We start from the raw sequence: 19,796 nt of genomic DNA on the forward strand, positions 1-19,796 counted from the left end.
TTTTTTTTTTTTTTTGCGCTATGCGGGCCTCTCACTGTTGTGGCCTCTCCCGTTGCGGAGCACAGGCTCCGAATGCACAGGCCCAGCGGCCACGGCTCACGGGCCCAGCCGCTCTGCGGCATGTGGGATCTTCCCGGACCAGGGCACGAACCCGTGCCTCCTGCATCGGCAGGCGGACTCTCAACCACTGCGCCACCAGGGAAGCCCTATCATTTATTTTTCCATAATCTTTTTTTTTTGGCCACGACTTAACGGCTTGCGAGATCTCAACTAGGGACTGAACCCAGGCTGCAGCAGTGAAAGCCCAGAATCCTAACCACTAGGCCACCAGGGAACTCAATTTCCATAATCTTAAGAAAGTTTTTTTAAAATCCAACATTTAAAAGGAAGTTTTAAATGCCATAGTAAAATTACTAGTAGAATTACTGGATTGCTGGCAGCCAATTGTAAATAAAAGAACTCTGTATTTCTAAAAGAATAGAAACTCATGAAGCCATAGTCCCTACTCTCTTAAGCACTGAGAGTTAATCTCAGATTGGTTCTTTTTTTTTTTTTTTTTTTTTTTTTTGTGGTACACGGGCCTCTCACTGTTGTGCCCTCTCCCTTTGCGGAGCGCAGGCTCCAGATGCACAGGCTCAGTGGCCATGGCTCACGGGCCCAGCCGCTCCGCGGTATGTGGGATCTTCCCAGACCGGGGCACGAACCCGTGTCTCCCGCATTGGCAGGCGGATTCTCAACCACTGCGCCACCAGGGAAGCCCTCAGATTGGTTCTTAATATTAAAAGGCACATAATGGAACTTTCAAATAAAGTCGCTGATAATCATGTTCTCTGGCTTCTCCTTAATTGCCAGTCCTAATTAACTCCAGCAGTGACATAGGGAAATGTTTGAGATAAGATTTATAGAGATGGTATGGAGTAAAGTACTCTTCTACACACAGTGCTGTATGAGAGGTGACCTGTGGCTATTCTGTTCCACATCCAAATGCATATAAGAAGCTTTAAAAATTAATATTACATCTAATTTAATTATGAACATGAAGAATTCACATATGTTCCCAAAATCACAGTCATGTGTTGACATTATGGTTTAAATAACCAAGAAAATAATCAAATTAAACATTGGTCTGTGCTCTTGACTTACTAATCTGGTCAAACATTTTTCTGTGAGATGGATGAGTTAATTGGTCTTAACTATGATTTTTTTTTTTTTTTTTTTTAGTACACCGGCCTCTCACTTCTGTGGCCTCTCCCATTGCGGAGCACAGGCTCCAGACGCGCAGGCTCAGTGGCCATGGCTCACGGGCCTAGCCTCTTTGTGGCATGTGGGATCTTCCCGGACCGGGGCACGAACCCGTGTCCCCTGCATCGGCAGGTGGATTCTCAACCACTGCGCCACCAGGGGAGCCCAGCAATGATTTTTAATTAGATAATGTTAAGATTTTCTGTACTATAGGTAGGAAGAATCAGTTGCATAAGAAGTTATAAGTCAGATAGTTGCATAAGCTGGTCTCCTGGTAATCTTGATACACCAAAGTGTCTCTGTTCTGTTGGGCATTCTTAGCAGTATTATCTCGCTGATCTTTAGCCTAGTCCTGGTTATAGAGAAAGATTTGCTGGTTAATTTAGTAGATAAATTCTCACTAAAAGTAGAAGAATTGATTTATGCTGGCTCTATAACAGTGTTGTCCTGGAACATGTAGATTGTTATTCAGTTGTGGGAGCACTTCTGTGATCCTCTTGGAAATACCCAGTTTTTTGTGTAGCATACCTGATTCTTGAACTGTTCAGATTTCATTGATGTGTCTGGGTGTTGTTTTGGTTTGGTAGGGACCCTCTTAAGTGGAATTTTGAGGCCATCTTCTCTGCCAACCTAAATTTTCAAAGGACCTCTGTTTTAGAAATCTTTTGGGATCAGATGAGCTTTCTTCTTTCTTCTCCCCTTCTCCCGTCCTCCCCCTTCCCCTTCTCCTCCCCTCTTCCTCCCCCTCCCCTCATCTTCCCCTCTTCCCCCTCCTCCCCCTCCTTCCTTCCTTCTTTCTTCCTTCTTCTTCTTTCTTCTCCTTCTCTCCACCTCCTCCTCCTCCTCCTCTTTTTCCTCTTAAAAATCACATTGCTTGGACTTGAATCTTAAAAGTGTGCCATCCTGCTTTCTCACTGTTTCCTCCTGCTGGTAACTTAAGCTATAATTTGTTTACCAAAGAAGCTAGTCATTTTAATCCTAGCATTTTCTTGACAAACTACCCTTTTGGAGATAGAAAGGGGAGTAATAACATTGAGCAGAGCAGGCAAGGACTGGGTTCTCGGCCTCTAACATTTCAGAGGGTTCTCCCTTTGAGTCTTGTGACTTCTTCTTTCCTGGCCTATGGATTTGGGCATTAACATAGTAGGTCTGGTAATGTACCAGTGCTAGGAGTTAAGTGTTTCACTGCAGTTGTCTTGGGACACATGACAAGATTAATGGGGAACAAAGTAATAAGAGAATGTGTAATGTGAGAGTAATATAATAATATAAGAATAATAAGAAAGTAAGGATGTCAGATATAAAATCGAAGAATTGAAACTCACTGACTGTGATAAAGATGCTAAGGGTAAATGTTGATGCGCAGAGCATTCTGTAGCTGAGGAAAGCTTGATGGTTAGTGGATAGACACTGGATTCGGATTCAGTAGATTTGGGTTCTGGACTTAGTTTGCTGCTGACAACCTTGGGCAGGTCACTGAGACACACCTCTCTCATCCCCAGTTTCTGCCATTAAAAGTGAAGTGCATTCATGTTTGTTTTTTAGTTTATTCCCCCCCCCCTCCCCACCCCAAATGGTATTCTCAAGCCCTGGGGATTCCTTAGAGTTATATCAGGGGGCCAGGTGGGGTTGGGCAGGGTATGAGGAAGAGACCAAATTGTCCCCCATAGACTAAATCCACTTTTAAAAATTTTACGTGTGGGTTTCCTGTAGTATTTACTTTGAAGAAAGTCACATTGCCAAGAATCAGTTTGGAAACATCTAGACTGAAACATCTTGAAAATGCTTTTGGATGCTAAGATGTGGAGTTTATGAATACTCCTTCATAGTCTTTGTTCTTCGTGTAATTCTCTCAGAGTTAGGGAAATATTGGCTCAGTTGCAAAGTAACTGTGCAGCACAATGGATAATTGTGGTGTCCACTGCACATGAGATATTTCTCAATACACAGTTAGAAATCAAAGTACTTTTTGCCTCTCATAACTTGGATAATCCTAATAAAAGGGAAAAGAAAATCATATTCCATGCTTATCAGAACATATTTATACTACCTGCCACTTTTTTGAGCAGCTGCCTTGTAGCATTTTATATAAGTTGTCTCATTTAACCCTGGGATGGTCTGTGAAGTTGCTGGAGTTAACTCTGCTGTAGGTGAGGACATTGAGGCTTACAGAGATTGTGTAGCTTGGCCAAGCTCCCACAGCCAGTAAGAGATAGAGCTGGGGTTTGAAACTAGGATTGCACTTCTAAAATACGTGCATGCTTTATTGTTTGCTTGCCTCTCCTAAATTTACAGGAGTTTTGTAGTGTGAAGAAATTATCAATAGCACCATTACTACTCATGTTTCTCACTAATGAAATCAAGTAATATAAGTAATTGGCAGCTTTCATTGTTTTGGGGTTTGTTTTTGGCCGCACTACGCAGCTTGTGGGATCTCAGTTCCCTGACCTGGGATTGAACCCAGGCCACGGCAGTGAAAGCGTGGAATCCTAAGCACTGGATCACTGGGGAATTCCCTCATTGTTCTTAACTGCTTAAGATTATGCCAAGGACTCTCAATCATAGGGCAGAAATGGTTTGATCAGACTGAATATATATTCCTTATCTTGTAAATACAGAATAAATAAGACATTTTTCTGATTAGAGCAGGATGAAATAGTCTGTACAAAAGCTTAGAAACTATTCCTAAAAGAATAATAGATGTGAAAACAAACAAGAGTCTACAATAGATGATACGAAATTCTTTAAAGTCACTGAACATATACAGATTAGATTGTTTAGTAATCAGAAAGAGATTCATGATATCCATAAAGCTATATGGGAAATTTGGTAACAATTTTGGCGCCTCGGGAACAAATTTACTGTGGTGTTATCTAATTGCAAAGAAACTAGGCATTTTTTTCTTCAAAATGTAATAGTTTATTACTGGACATTGTAAAGACATCACATTGTGATGGGCATTAGTGCTGCTCACCAAGGTTTCTAGTTCTCCTTTCTTATTCTTATTAAGGATCCATTGCCCAGCCTCTTTCAAGTCCACTTGGCTATGAGACTTGCTTTATCCAGTGAAATGCGAGCAGGAATGATACGCATCACACTTGGATGGAAGCATTTAAAAGCTGATGTGAAATCCTTCCTCTCTCTTTCCCTACTGTTGGGGTCCTACCATATGACTAGAGCAGACTGAATGCTGAGTCGAGGCATGAAGGACAGCTGCTCTAGAGAGTTTCCTGGAACCGTGCTGATCTTGAGTGAGCGCGAAGTAAACGTTATTGAGTTCAGCCTCTAACCACCTTCTGGTTGTTTGTTTGCATAGTATAACCTAGCCTATGCTGATGTTACTGCATGCATTGTCAATACTCATTAGTGTAACAGATCGCTGAGGAGAGGGACTGACTGAGAGCAGAGCAGAATTACTTTGGATGTAGATAAGCTCAGTGATATTAAATACATATTAAACAGCAAAGTTTCTCTTTAGCTCTCATCCATTTTATGTTATGTCAGTTTATTCTTCCAGAAGCACAGCTTTGGTCATATCACTACCCTATTTGAAAACATTAATAGTTCCTCAGTGCTCACAGAGTAAAATCTGCATAAGACCTGCCACATGCTTTAAAACTGTTCCCTTGCTACAGTGAACTGTACCTCCAGCATGTGCCTTTGCCCGTTCATGCAGTTGAGCAACACCTATTGATCACTTTGTGTGCCAGTGCTGAGATTTGACTCTGGGGACGCACAGAATGTTCCTTCCCATCTCTGCATGTCCAAATTTGACTTAGCTTTTGATAGGAGCCTTGAAGGATATTTCCTATTTAAACCCTGCTTCATTCGTATAGTTGGATATAATCTCTCTTTCTGACTTCTCAAGCGTTTTTGTCACACCACTTTCTCTCCTGTGTTGTAAATTTTTATGTTATGTCTTATTCCCTTTGCTGGGGTAGAGTCACACCCTTCCCTAGCACCTAGCTCCCAGCAAAGGGTAAGGACACTAATATTTACCGAGTGAATGGTTGTTAGATTGTGGTCCTGTTGAAAAGTCAGTCAGTGATTAATTTGCTTTTGTTTGACAAATTGTGTTAGTTATCTTTAAAGTTCTTCTGCCTTCCTTGCTTGCACTTGCTGCCTTCTCGTTATTATCTTTGTATTTGTACATTCTTAGCAACTTATGTATGGTTATGTAGTAGGGCCTTATGTGGCAATGGCATTAAAAAAAAATATCTAGAATGCTGTATTCTAACACACTGCCACCTGATGAGTCTTCTTTACCACAGCATAAGGTCTGTTTTGTGTTTTCTTAAAGAGTTACCGTAGAGTTTCTTAATGTGACATATGGGATGAGTCTAGGACATAAGAATGTATGCCAATTCAAACTTTCTTTTGTCTTGATGTTTTGCTATCTCTGCTGAGAGTCTTCTGAAAGATGTGGGCCCTTGATTCAGAGTTTTGAAATGGGTGGTTAAAGAGATGCAGAGTTTTGTCTGGTTTGGCTGTTAGCTAACTTTGTTAGTTTTGGTTGTGAACTTTATGTCCACAAAACAAGTGGGCTTGACAAGAATCTGTGATTCTCTTCCTGATTTTACAGAGGACCAAGTACTTTATTTGAATTCTAATCTGTGTGGATGCAAAAATTGGAGACAGCATCCTGGTGGAGTTGGGATAGGATGAGGGAGACTTTAGATTTATTGAGTGCTTACTATATGCTGGATGCTGTTTATTCACTTTATTCACTTGTGAGGGAATTTTTATATCCATGTTTCAGTTAAGGAATCTGAGGCTCAAAGAAGCTAGGATCCTTGTATAGGCCACACAGCTGTTAAGAGCAGAATCCAGGGGCTTCCCTGGTGGCGCAGTGGTTGAGAGTCCACCTGCCAATGCAGGGGACACGGGTTCGTGCCCCGGTCCGGGAAGATCCCACGTGCCGCGGAGCGGCTGGGCCCGTGAGCCATGGCTGCTGAGCCTGCGCGTCCGGAGCCTGTGCTCCGCAACGGGAGAGGCCACAACAGTGAGAGGCCCGCATACCGCAAAAAAAAAAAAAAAAAAAAAAGAGCAGGATCCAGAACATTGGCCAAAATCAGTCTCACTCCAAAGCCAAGGTTCTTTCTGTTGTAAATTGCAGGCAGTTCTAGGTTTTTCTAACAGAGTGGCCTTTGGGGCAAAATGAAGGATGGTTTGGATGTGTCTTGAAGGAAGCACTGTATGTTGCATGTGATACTGTTTGTAGAATAATGTTGCGACACAAAGGAGTGACTGGATGAACTCTTTCTGGATCTTCTGTTAAACCATGTATTCTATGATAGTGGAGTAATTCCCTTTGTTTTTGTTAGTGTGCTTTATGTCCTGAGATAAAGGGACTTGACTGAAATCCCCACAGCTCTGTGTGGTTTCATGAGTGTGGGTTTAAGTCATGCTTGCTCTTAACTAGTTTTTGTGACTTTGGGCTAGATAATGTAGCCTTTTTGAGCTGTAGTTCTCTTGTGTGTAAAATGGAGAAAGCAACACCTGGTTTATATAGCATGTTGCTGGATTTCATCTGTAGTTGTAGCTGTTATTGGGAAAATTTTTTTAAAGTACAAATCGTGGTATAGGATGTTGGAAGGTAAAAGAAAACCTACACAGCAGGCAGTGACCTTCCCAGTGTGGGCTCCTGTTGAGAAGTAAGTTAGTTATGATATTTGTGTATTCCTGTTTTAGGATACAAGCATTGTCTAGTGCTCTAATAAATTATTTGCAACTTTGTTTTTTTTGCCAAGTTTTTAAAGTACAATTAACTTTTCATAATCAACGTTTTAAAGCAGAGCATAGACACTGAGGGGAAAGTATATAAGCATGAAGCTAACTTGATTTGTTTCTAGGGGTAAATTATCTTGGGATTCTGTTTAGCAAACATTTGAAACATTATATTATGGTCTAGGCCCTGAAAGAACTGATGGAGAATAATACACAGCCCCATTTCACTGAAGGCTCATCTCTGGAGGATAAGCATCTTGCTCACAAAACAAAAATAGTAAATATTATGCCAATTATAGGTACAAGTAGTATTAGCTCGTTGAAAAAAAACCAAGCAGAATGAATGGAACCAGCCATTAGGAATGCAAAGATAATTTTTGGGTGAGATGGAAATTTGTGGTGTAACAGTGATATATAAAAAGCTCTAAGGAACACAGCTGAGGGATGTGACTAGACTGGATCTTAAAGTGTGAGTATAGGAGTTTGCCAGGCGTGGGTTGAGGAGAGAGGGAATAGAACAGCGGTTCTGCAGGGACAGAGTCTGTGCAAAGAAACAGCTAGCCCGATGTGCTTGGCAGAGTGAGCAGTGGGTGGAGGTATGTAGTGTGGGTGGGCTGTAGCCACAGAATTAGGTTGAAAAGTTAAGGTGGAATGGGTGGAGTATCTGCGTAGGGAATCTGGTAGGGAATTGTGTTTGCCCTCCTGAAGTTAAAGGGAGGATTGTCTGTTTTTACTTTGGATAGTTCATTCTGGGAGCAGTATAGGTAGTGACTTGGTGGGGGGCAGGGGAGAACTGCCCCTCAGAAGAGGTAGAGGAGACCATCACAATAGTTTAGGACAGAGGTGATGAGGGCCTGGATGGTACAAGTGAGAAGAGAGGGGTGTCAGCAGATCTCCTGGACATTGTCAAGGTCGAATGGATTAAGCTTGGTGAGTAGATGGTGGGCAGGAAGGTGTGGTAGTTGTCCAGGGTGACTGGAAGTTTCCAGCTTAGGCTGCTGGGTGAATGCTTGTGTACTTAAGGCATGATTCTTTCTGGTGCGGTGGGTATGAAGGAGTGCGCTTCCTGGAGGAGGTTGGCTTAGATTACCCCTTTCATTGGTTCTTGTTTTTGCTTACTGTCTGTTTTAGAGTTTATTTATTCATCCAGAAGATACCATCTGCTTACTGTGTGCCAGTAATCGTTATTTTTTAAATTAAATTAATTTTGGTGAAATACACATTACGTGAAATTTACCATCTTAACCATTTTTAGGTGTACAGTTTAGTGGTATTACGTGCATTTACATTGTTATGCAACCATCACCACCATCTATCTTCAGAACTGAAACTCTGTACCCATTAAACAATAACTACCTGTTTTCTCCTAACCCCCAGCCCCTGGCCACCACCATTCTACTTTCTTTTAATTTGGCTATTCTAGGTACCTTATATAAGTATAATCATATAGTATTTGTCTTTTTGTGACTGGCTTATTTCACTTAGCATAATGTCTTCAAAGTTCACTCGTGTGTTAGAGTATCCTTCTCTTTTAAGACTGAATAGTATTTCATTGTATGGATGTACCACATTTTGTTTATTCATCCACTGATAGACTCTTGGGTTGCTTCTGCCTGTTGGCTGTTGTGAATAATGCTGCTGTGAACATGGGTATGCAAATATCTGTTGAAGTCCTCATTTTCAGTTCTTTGAGTGTGTATACCTATAAGTGGAATTGCTGGATAATATAGTAGTTTTAAAAAATTTTTTTCAGGAACTTCCATACTGGTTTCCATAGTGGCTGCACCATTTTGCATTCCCATCAGCAGTGCATAAGAATTCCAGTTTCTCCATGTCCTTTCCAACACTTGTTATTTTCTGTTTTTATTTTTCCCCTCAATAGTAGTCATCCTAATGGGTGTGAGGTGGTATCTCATTGTGGTTTTGATTTACATTTCTCTAATAATTAGTAATATTCAGCATCTTCTCATGTGTTTATTGGCCTTTACATATCTTTGGAGAAATGTCTGTTCAAGTTTTTTTTTTTTTTTTTTTTTTTTTTTTTTTGTGGTTCGCGGGCCCCTCACTGTTGTGGCCTCTCCAGTTGTGGAGCACAGGCTCTGGAAGCACAGGCTCAGTGGCCATGGCTCACGGGCCTAGCCGCTCCGCGGCATGTGGCATCTTCCCGGACCGGGGCACAAACCTGTGTCCCCTGCATCATCAGGCGGACTCTCAACCACTGTGCCACCAGGGAAGCCCCTTTTCCCATTTTAAAAATTGAGTTTGAATTTTTGTTATTGAGTTGAAGGCGTTCTTTATATATACTGGATATTAACCCCTTATAGGATATATGATTTACAAATGTTTTCTCCCATTCTTTTCTTTTGATTGTGGCCTTTGATGCAGCCAGTATTCTTTTAATGAACATTAAATTATGAGGGAGAGTTGTTGCTTCTGAGGTAAATTTACTGAGTTCAAACCAATGAATCAGTTTCTTCCCTTTTCCTTTAGAGTTTCTGGGTTTAGTTGAAGGTGGGTTGGAATTCTTTTTCTGGAATGTTGCTTTCTAGGTGTGGTTTCCTGACCTAGTATCTCTCGAATGGTGTCACTCCCCTTTCTTTCTTTTTCTTGCCTCATAACTATGGTTATTAGAATAAGCATCACAATTTATTTCCCTTGGCTGGTCCCTCATCACCAGCTGTCCTTTTAGAGCCAGGCCCTGCCATAGCTCCTTTTGTGTAACATCCCTTTAGAGTTGTAGTTATGTGAAACCTGCTCATGCCTCTCCTCATTAACTTTGACCTGGATCATGGCAGTGGCTTCCAAACAGGTCTCCTGCTTCATATTTCTCTTACCTTTATTCTTCTTGTGTACTGTTTAGACTGGTCTTTCCACAGGACCTCAGAAATTAAAACTGAACCTCTTTCAGGGGCTTCGTGATGCTCCCAAGATCAAGTTCAAACTACTAAGCTTGGCAGTCAAACTCCTTCCACCTTAACCATATAACCTTCCTTTCCAGCCTTTTTACTTCCCAGGTCATTACTGTGTTGAGGTTCTTGGTCAAGGCATTTTATTTTCATTGGCTGGGTTAAGGCGCTTGGAAGCTGGGACGTTTTTCCTTGTCTGTGACTTCACATTTCCTCACTGTGCCCTGAGCATGCCTGCGCTCCTGCTGTGCCCTCAGCTTGTAGCGCTCTCACCTCTTCTCCTTGCCTTGCTTTTCAAAGCCCCATTCAAATCCATTTCCTCCCTGAATCCTGAATCCTTCTCCAGCTGCTCCAACCCATAGGGATCGTCTCCCTTCTTCAGAATTATTATGGCACTTATTTTCTGTGCTGTTCATCAGGCAGTTGATTTTAACTGCTCTGTATGGTTTTCCTTTGTGAGTATGTGCGCAAACACGTCTCCTGTCCTTAGTTCCTTGAGGTAGTAATCATGTCTTATACTCTGTACAATCCTGTACATATAGGTCATTGATAGATATTCATTGATCTATAATATTGGTTCCCAGAGTATAGTCAGTGCATGACCCTGGAGGATTCCTGAGACCCTTTCAGTGGGTCTGTGAGGTCAACACTATTTTCATAATATTAACATGTTATTTACATTTGTATACTGTGCAGACGTAGGCACTGGCACTGCAACAGCAGTGCTGGGTGAAACTGCTGACGTGCTAGCATGAGCCAAGGCGGGGGTACTCAGCTGAGCTTGAGTAGTCATGGTAGTTGAACAGTTGTGTTCTTGGAGTGAAAAATGGTGCCAGTTTCACCAAATGTTCTTGATGAAGCAGTGAAAATATTAGCTTTATCATATCTCAGTCTTTATAGTACCCCCCCACACACACCGTGGGGCATGTTGGATCCTTTATCTTGCAATACATGTGTTTTCCCAGTTTTACAAATCACAAAGGCACAGGAAAACAGAGGTTAAGTCACTGGCTCAGACTTATTCAGGAGGTAAGTAGCAGAGCCAAGTTTTAGGCCTCGTTCAAGTCTGATTCAAAAGCCTGAGCTCTTCATGCTGCTCTACCACCGCACAGAAAAGCATGTGTTATGAATCAGCGCTGTATACACACTGCAGATCAGTCATTAGAATAAAAGTTCATTATCGTTTTTTTCCGGCCGTGCTGCGGCATGTGGGGTCTTAGTTCCCCAACCAGGGATTGAACCCGTGCCCCTGCAGTGGAAGCTCGGAGTCTTAACCACTGGACCACCAGGAAAGTGGTTCAGGGAAGTCCCGAAATGTGCATTATCTGAAGATGGCTCATGCAGGGCTCACACAGTGGCTGAAGGTCCTGCCTGTTTTTTTTTTGTTTTGTTTTTTGAACCCAGGCTGTAGTCTTGTACTGTTTTGTGGAACCAGATCCATAGAAGGTGAGCAGAACTTCACAGCAGACCCTGACTGGAAGGCTGTAGGCTTTATGTCTTATAGATTAGTAGTAGTTAGTATGTAAATGGAGCTCAAGGTTGCGGAGATTTACAGGGTTGCTGTAGTTCAGAGGCCACTGCTTGGACTAGTAGCCCTTCTTGGTTTCATTCAGGGGTACAGAGACTTTAGGTCATCTGAAAGTGTTATTTTGGATCAGAAATGGGTTTCCCCACTGGCAGAAGAGGAAAAGGGAATGGAGTTGAAGGCGGTGAACGTGAGGTTAGCACCGTCTGTCTGATCCTAGGCTCTTGGGTTATTTACTGAGAGCATCAGGTGACTGAGAGAAAAGCAAGTGTGAAAGCAGATTGAGAAAAGGGGAAGCTACCCCACCCAGGCACACTGCACAGGAGTGTATACTGCCACAGTTTCCACTCTGGATGGTGTACAGTCAGGCCCTTGCGTTTGGGATCACTTGCAGAATGCTTGTTTCTGCTTGCTAGGTTTGCTGACCGAGAGAACTTCACAAGCGTTTGTACTCTCAGAGTCCCACATGCTGAAGCAGCTTGACTTTCTACTGTTTAGATACTTCAAAATTGTCTTTGTAAATTTGTTTTGAAAGTAATTATATGAACTTTATTTATATTACACATTATACCTCTTTATTAAAGAGTATATATATTTTTGTTATACTTTATTATAATTATTAAACTCTCATTGTTTTCTTTGTTTTTTTTTTTTTTTTTGCGGTACGCGGGCCTCTCACTGTTGTGGCCTCTCCCACTGCGGAGCACAGGCTCCGGACGCGCAGGCCCAGTGGCCACGGCTCACGGGCCCAGCCGCTCCACAGCATGTGGGATCCTCCCGGACCGGGGCACGAACCCGCGTCCCCTGCATCGGCAGGCGGACTCCCGACCACTGTGCCACCAGGGAAGCCCTGTTTTCTTTCTTTGTAACCACCTCAGTGGAAATGGAAATATGAGTACCTATTTTAGCCCAAAGAGCAGGGAAAGGAGGTGTAATTCTTTTTTTCATATTTTGGTCTTCACCAACTTGTTTTATTCCCAGGTTTCTCATAATGTGCTTTCAAACCGAAGTCTTCCACTTGCTCAGCACTGCTGTTGCCAGTGTGTAATTGGAACTTGTCCTTTGGATTTGTATTTTGTGAATAGGCTTTGACGGGGCACATTGAAACCGTTGTAAAGATTGCCTATTTATTTCTAAAACTGTATTTTGCGGTAGAGTTGAATTGCTAATTGTGTTGAAGGATTTTTAAAATGAGGGGAAAATAAAACGAAAACCTATGAATAGTTGCACAGTAAAAAAAAAAAAAAAATAGAAGAGGAAAATATGAACATTGTGCATTTTTCCTCTGAACTGGTCAGTAGCTGTTCATTCCAATGATAATTAACAAAAAAGATTCCCAGACATAAATGAAAATGAGTTTTAGTGGGATGTAGCTGCTTATATATAGAATGAAGATGGAAAATGTACTATAAATACAAATGATATGGCTTTAGAGTGTTCCTTTATTTAGTAATTTGGGAAGAGTTAGGGAGCTCCAGAATTGGCTAAGCAAGTTGGTGTACTACATATTTTGTTATTTCTTATGTCAGAATGCCTTTTTTTGGTGTGGGTGCATTTCTAAGATGAATGGTTAATTTGTTCTTGGTTCTTTTCAATGACTGTCTTTGAGCAAATGACAAATTGAAAAGATGTCCTAACTCTGAAACTGCTGGCATATGCTTGAGACTTTTTCTTCTTTCAGCCTTCCCATTGTATTTGGGAAGTATATGACTGGATGTCACTTACACGGCCTGGGAGGAGGGTTAGTTTCTGTTTTCTAAATTTGATTCTGGGCTTTGTATTATGTAGGATTGCGGCTTTTTGATGAGGGAAAAAAGTCTTACTTGTAACCTCAGAGTGTGATGAAGAGTGTTGTGTGAGCATTTTTGGTTGAGTTCTCTGGGGTTGGGATGTTTTGTTTGTTAAATTTTAGTTTCAGGTTTGGGGTGATAGTCAAGTTATTCTAGGAATTGATCATTTTTCTGTGGTTAGTCTCCTGAGAAATTTCAGAGAGAAATGACTTTTTAAAGTGAGATATGAGTAGATACATTATTAGCTCCTAAAATGTGACGGGAGGTGTCTGAGCTGGTGCTTTGAGTAAGCTCAGAATTCATGGGTCAAGGCAGATTTGTAAACAGAAGGATGTTGAGTCAGTATGTTAAATGGCATTAGAAAGATTTGAACAAAGGTGGAAACAGATGGTAGAGCAACTGTATCTGCGTTGAGGAGTTGAGGAGGGAAGTAGAGTTGACCTTTGAATAACACTGTTTTGGACTACGTGGGTCCACTTATATGTGGATTTTTTTCAATAGTAAGTATTACAGTACTACATGGTCCGCGAATGTGGAACCGTGGATACCAAGGAACATATACATTGGGCCGACTATAAGCTATATGCCGATTTTCAGCTTTGCCGAGGATCAGTGCCCCTAACCCATGCGTTGTTCGAGGGTCACCTATACAGTCTAAAACCTTGAAAGTGTTAAAGAAGAATGGGATGAGGTTATCCTTTTATAAACTCAGAGTTCACTGGACTGCCAGACACTTAAGAATTATTATTCTAAACAACGATTCTTTGTGCAGTTTATGTTTAGCTCTGTGATAGGTGCTTGGGGAAGGAGTTAACAAAAGAAATATGTGGTGGTCTTGCCTCAGTAATTTTTTGGAGCAGCTTGATTAACTTTGGGTTCAAGACTCTGGTGTGGGTAGCCAGATACTGTGGCAGACTGGTGCCCTTTTGTTCATACTGTTAATTTCCCGCCTTCCTGCTATTAAATTGCTTTGGAAATCATCCATCTCATTAATGTAAAATCACACCTTATACTTCTCACCATTAGTACCCATGGGCATGAGTGGTAGCTGCAACAATTTTAGGGACTTCAGTGGTCAATGAATGTGTCCAAGGTGCTTAATTTCTTCTACAATTAACTAGTTTTCAGTGGGGAAAAGGAAATTTGAGAGCTTTTGGGTGACTTGCTGTAACTTACAGGACATGTAAAGTATCGCATTGTATCATGATAGATTATCGGAATTTTGGTGTATGTTGGAATGTTAGAAATAGTGTCAAGGTCATTCTCCTGAAAATCAACCCATCTGAAAACAAGTATGTTTCCTCTAGTCCATTCTCACCAAGGCCATGGTTTCCATGTTCATTCTTTCTTCCTCCCTCTCCATTAAAAGATATAAATTTTAGGCATCCTCTACACACACTCCTTTAAAATTGTACTGTAACTTGGAGGATGACCTGTCCTTTAAGGGTTATGTACTTAATAGCATTGACATTTTTTATCTGTGGTGGAGTTTGATATGTTAGCTTCATAGAGATGTACTAGGTTTCAATATGAAATATGGGATTGTTTTAAACATCTTTATTGGAGTAAAATTGCTTTACAATGGTGTGTTAGTTTCTGCTTTATAACAAAGTGAATCAGTTATACATATACATATGTTCCCATATCTCTTCCCTCTTGCGTCTCCCTCCCTCCTACTCTCCCTATCTCACCTCTCTAGGTGGTCACAAAGCACCGAGCTGATCTCCCTGTGCCATGCGGCTGCTTCCCACTAGCTATCTATTTTACGTTTGGTAGTGTATATATGTCCATGCCACTCTCTCACTTTGTCACAGCTTACCCTTCCCCCTCCCCATATCCTCAAGTCCATTCTCTAGTAGGCCTGTGTCTTTATTCCTGTCTTACCCCTAGGTTCTTCATGACATTTTTTTTTCCCCTTAGATTCCATATATATGTGTTAGCATACAGTATTTGTCTTTCTCTTTGTATTCACTCTGTATGACAGACTCTAGGTCCATCCACCTCACTACAAATAACTCAATTTCATTTCTTTTTATGGCTGAGTAATACTCCATTGTATATATGTGCCACATCTTCTTTATCCATTCATCTGTTGATGGACACTTAGCTTGCTACCATGTCCTGGCTCTTGTAAATAGTGCTGCAATGAACATTGTGGTACATGACTCTTTTTGAATCATGGATTTCTCAGGGTATATGCCCAGTACTGGGATTGCTGGGTCATATGGTAGTTCTATTTGTAGTTTTTTAAGGAACCTCCATACTGTTCTCCATAGTGGCTGTATCAGTTTACATTCCTACCAACAGTGCAAGAGGGTTCCCTTTTCTCCACACCCTCTCCAGCGAAATATGGGATTTTATTCACCAAACTGTCTTGCTTCCTTTCTTCCCAAAAGAATATTAATTAATGCTTAACTTGAACAACTTAACTTGATTTTTGTAATAAATTTTTCTTGTAAGCTTGCTAACTTATGAACAGCAGGTAACTTTTTCTTACTTTCTGCTTTTTTGCTGATTAAGTTCTAGAATGGTATTAGAACATTTTTTTTTTGAGTTTTGAACTTTATTTACTTATGTTTGGCTGCGTTGGGTCTTCGTTGCTGCATGCAGGCTTTCTCTAGTTGAGGTGAGCGGGGGCTACCCTTTGTTGTGGTGTGTGGGCTTCTAATTGCAGTGGCTTCTCTTGTTGCGGAGCACAGTGCGGGCTTCAGTAGTTGTGGCTCGCGGGCTCTAGAGTGCAGGCTCAGTAGTTGTGGCGCACTGGCTTAGTTGCTCCACGGCATGTGAGATCTTCCCGGACCAGGGCTTGAAACCATGTCCTCTGCCTTGGCAGGCGGATTCTTAACCACTGCGCCACCAGGGAAGTCCCTAGAATGGTATTAGAAATATTAATATGTTCATCCTAGGTAGGGGCAAAGCCTTTTTTTTTTCCCTAAATATATACCAGGTGAGCTTCCAATAGTTTTGGACTTTGAGATTTTAGAAACCTCATTTTGACAGGGATTTTGACTTTGCTTTTTCTTTGTCATAATTTAAAATTGCTATGTATGACCAAATGAATCATTCTGATACGATTTTTTTTTGGTAAAATTGGAACAGCATTCAAACAGTAGACCTTTAACTTAGAAGATATTATTTATATAAAAATAAACCAGAAATCACTGAAATGTAGTTTTGGAGTACTGGTCAGTGTTGTCGAGTTAATAAGTTAATCAGTATGGTTAAAAAGGATATTTGGCAGAAACAGAAATGTTGAAATATAATGACAAGTCATGCAGTGTTAAAAGAACAGTCCTGGGGCTTCCCTGGTGGCGCAGTGGTTGAGAATCCGCCTGCCGATGCAGGAGACGCGGGTTCGTGCCCTGGTCCGGGAGGATCCCACATGCCGCGGAGCAACTGAGCCCGTGAGCCATGGCCGCTGGGCCTGCGCGTCTGGAGCCTGTGCTCCACAACGGGAGAGGCCACAACAGTGAGAGGCCCGCATACCGCAAAAAAAAAAAAAGAACAGTCCTTTGTTAACCCATTCACAGACTTTTTGTGATACTTATTTGAGCGCAGTGGCATCATTGGCAGAATTTGTTATCCTTTTTTTGTGTGTGTGTGCTACCGTTTACTGAATTTCTTCTATGTTGTAGCCGTTATGTCCTAAGTGCTCATTTATCCTCACCATGACCCAGTGAAGAAGGTGACATTGTTGTAGTTCCACAGAAGGGGAAATTAAGTGTAACTATTAATCAGCTGTTCAAATGGCACAAAGCCACGGGAATTATTGGTCTTGGGAAACGAACCCAGGTCTGTCTGGCTTCAGCTTAGCTTTGTCCAATGGAAATATAATATGTGCCTCATATGTAATTTAAAATTTTCTAGTGACCATATTAAAAAGTAAAAAGAAACAAGTGATATTAATTTAAATATTTTCCTTAACTCAAAATATGCAAAATGTTATTTCAACATATAATTAATATAAAAATTGAGATACTGTACATTCTTTTTTTGTATATTACTAAGTCTGAAAGTCATTGTGTATTTTACATGTATAGCACATCTCAGTTTGGACTGCTTTTTAAGAGTTCAGTATCCACATGTGGCTGGCTGGTGGCTCCTATGTTGGATGGTGCAGTCCTAGCGCCTGTGCTGTTGCCACTACTCTATTCTACTTAAGTGTCAAGGAATGAAGAGTTCAACATCAGCCCTAAGTTTTGCATGTTTTTGATTGATTTCCGCTTATAGTGTATGATTATAGCATTGACTAGTTTAATAAAATAAGTCCTTAGAAAAAGTGGCATAGTAGCCTGTGGTAATGCACATATTTGGTTGTCTTTCCCATATTTAGAAATTCTGCCCCTCTGGACAGGAGTAGATGATGTAGGTTAAAATAAAATAGTCGGGCAGTATTTAAAAGGCAAGTAATTACACTTAACCTGGAGATTTTAAGGAATTCAGTCATATACTTATCCTTAATAATAAAGACCACAAATGACTAAGACCACTTTTAACCACAAAAGGGGAACAGCTGGAATAGTGTACATACATGTAAGGTAGATCAGCAGTCTATTTTCAGGGCCTACTGTGTGCCGGGCATTGTTATATGTTTAGGGATTAAAATAAGAAATGAACTCTTAAGAATCTCATTCTCAAGGGTTTAATTAGAACACTTGTTTCCAGAAAGATATTTTATTTTCCCTATCTGATTGGTGTTGAGAAGAAAAACTGGGGGGTGATGGGAAGAGTCAAACTGTATATCTTTTGGGACATTTCACCATGAAAACAGTGTTTGCTTTAGGTACAACTTTTGTCTCACAGCATTGTAGGATTTCAGGAAAGTGCTTTGCAAATTTCTTTGTGTGCATTTTAAGAAGGTATTATATTGTACCGAGGGTTGAAATGTCAGAGCCCCAGAACAAGTTTAAAGTACTCTCCTTCTGACAGTCTGTGACTTGCCATTATGTTGCCTCATTTCTGTTCCTGGTAAAGACCCGTTGATCATGTTGATTAACTTGGTGTGCATTTTTTTTTTTTTTTTTTGGTATGCGGGCCTCTCACTGTTGTGGCCTCTCCCGTTGCGGAGCACAGGCTCCGGACGCGCAGGCCTAGCGGCCATGGCTCACGGGCTTAGTTGCTCCGCGGCATGTGGGATCTTCCCGGACCAGGGCACGAACCCGTGTCTCCTGCATCGGCAGGCCGATTCTCAACCACTGCGCCACCAGGGAAGCCCTGGTGTGCATTTTTGACTAAGCTTTTCATACAAGTAACATCACCTAGAGTATGATTGTCAGTACTGACCTGGATATCATTATGTACAGGATTGCTTGGTTGCAAGGTAGATGGAAGTATAGGTGCTTAATCATTTAAAGTTAAGGGTTTGTTGCATTCTAGTTTATTTGGGCTGGGGAGGAGAGTAATGTTTTTCCAAATTTAGTGATTCTTTTGGTGAGGAGAAAGAGGAAATAGAGAGGAATGATTAGTTAACTAGCCTTTATTTGTTTTCAAAAAATTGAAAGCTCTTAAAGATAATGGCATTTTGTCATCAACAAAACATGCATGTGTGTCATATTTTCTGTTGCTGAAGGTCATTGCCTCAGGGTTAATAGGGCAATGAGAAGGGCAATTGTTCATTTTTTTTCTCTGGAGTCACAGAGTGAAGAGGATGGGAGAAAGAAGACACACCTTTTATATTGTCATGTCATTTCTAGATGCCTAAGGGTGTCTGACCCTTGAAACCATGTTCTTACACAGCAGTGGCAGCTTCACTATTCAGACTCTTGTCGCTTCATTTTTATGATGATCTGCAGAACAGCTTCTTTATTTCTTTTTGGCCGCACGCGGCATGTGGTACTGGAACTTCCCCACCCAGGGATTGAACCCATGCCCCCTGCACTGGGAGTGCGTGCGCAGTCTTAACCACTGGACCACCAGGGAAGTCCCGGAACAGAAAGTCTGACCCACGACTTTGGGTGCAATTGTTGGGCTTGTTAGCCCAGTCTGTTACTCTTCCTTCTTGAAGGAAATGGGTGCAAGGTGGTTACTGTTTATCCAACGTGAAGACCATTGTCCAGCTATTTGTAAAGCAGTCACTTGACCATCTCCTGAGATAAAAAAAGGCAAATGCAAGTTGGAAGTTGATTCTTAAAACTTACACCCTTATTGGGACATGGAGGAGGAATACCTTATTTTACCAGAATATAACGCCAGGAAATTTTGTTGAGAGTAAAAAATGTGGGGACCAGAGATACATTTTGAAGGGGCTCAAGAGCTAGCTATTTTATGTGAGAGAAGTATCTGAACAGCATGGAATTGTAGGAAGGGAAGCTGAAATATAAAATATTTTTTTCTTTCTGCTCCTTTCTTCAGTATTGGAAAACATTTTAAAGGGATTACACCTAAAAATGTTAGATTTCACACTTAAAGGGGTTATTGGCCCATTCCTAGTTTTTCACAGATTAGAAAACTTGAAGTTTTCTAATGGTCCTGCAAACCATTTCCAGTAGAATCTCATTAAACAAAGGTGCAAATGGACAATGACTCAGAAATACAGACAGTAATGATTTTGATTATGTTTGTGTGGTTTCTCAAGTTTTTAAAAAATGATGGGACTTCCCTGGTGGC

General features: G+C 41.2%; 1 protein-coding gene across 14 annotated transcripts in view; it reads left to right on the forward strand.

The window, feature by feature from the left end:
* AKAP13 (A-kinase anchoring protein 13) overlaps positions 1-19,796 on the forward strand; it is a 346,588-nt gene that overhangs the window by 22,438 nt on the left and 304,354 nt on the right. The window lies entirely within an intron of this gene.

This window comes from Kogia breviceps, chromosome 3 (genome assembly GCF_026419965.1).
Source record: "Kogia breviceps isolate mKogBre1 chromosome 3, mKogBre1 haplotype 1, whole genome shotgun sequence".
Lineage (NCBI taxonomy): Eukaryota > Metazoa > Chordata > Mammalia > Artiodactyla > Physeteridae > Kogia > Kogia breviceps.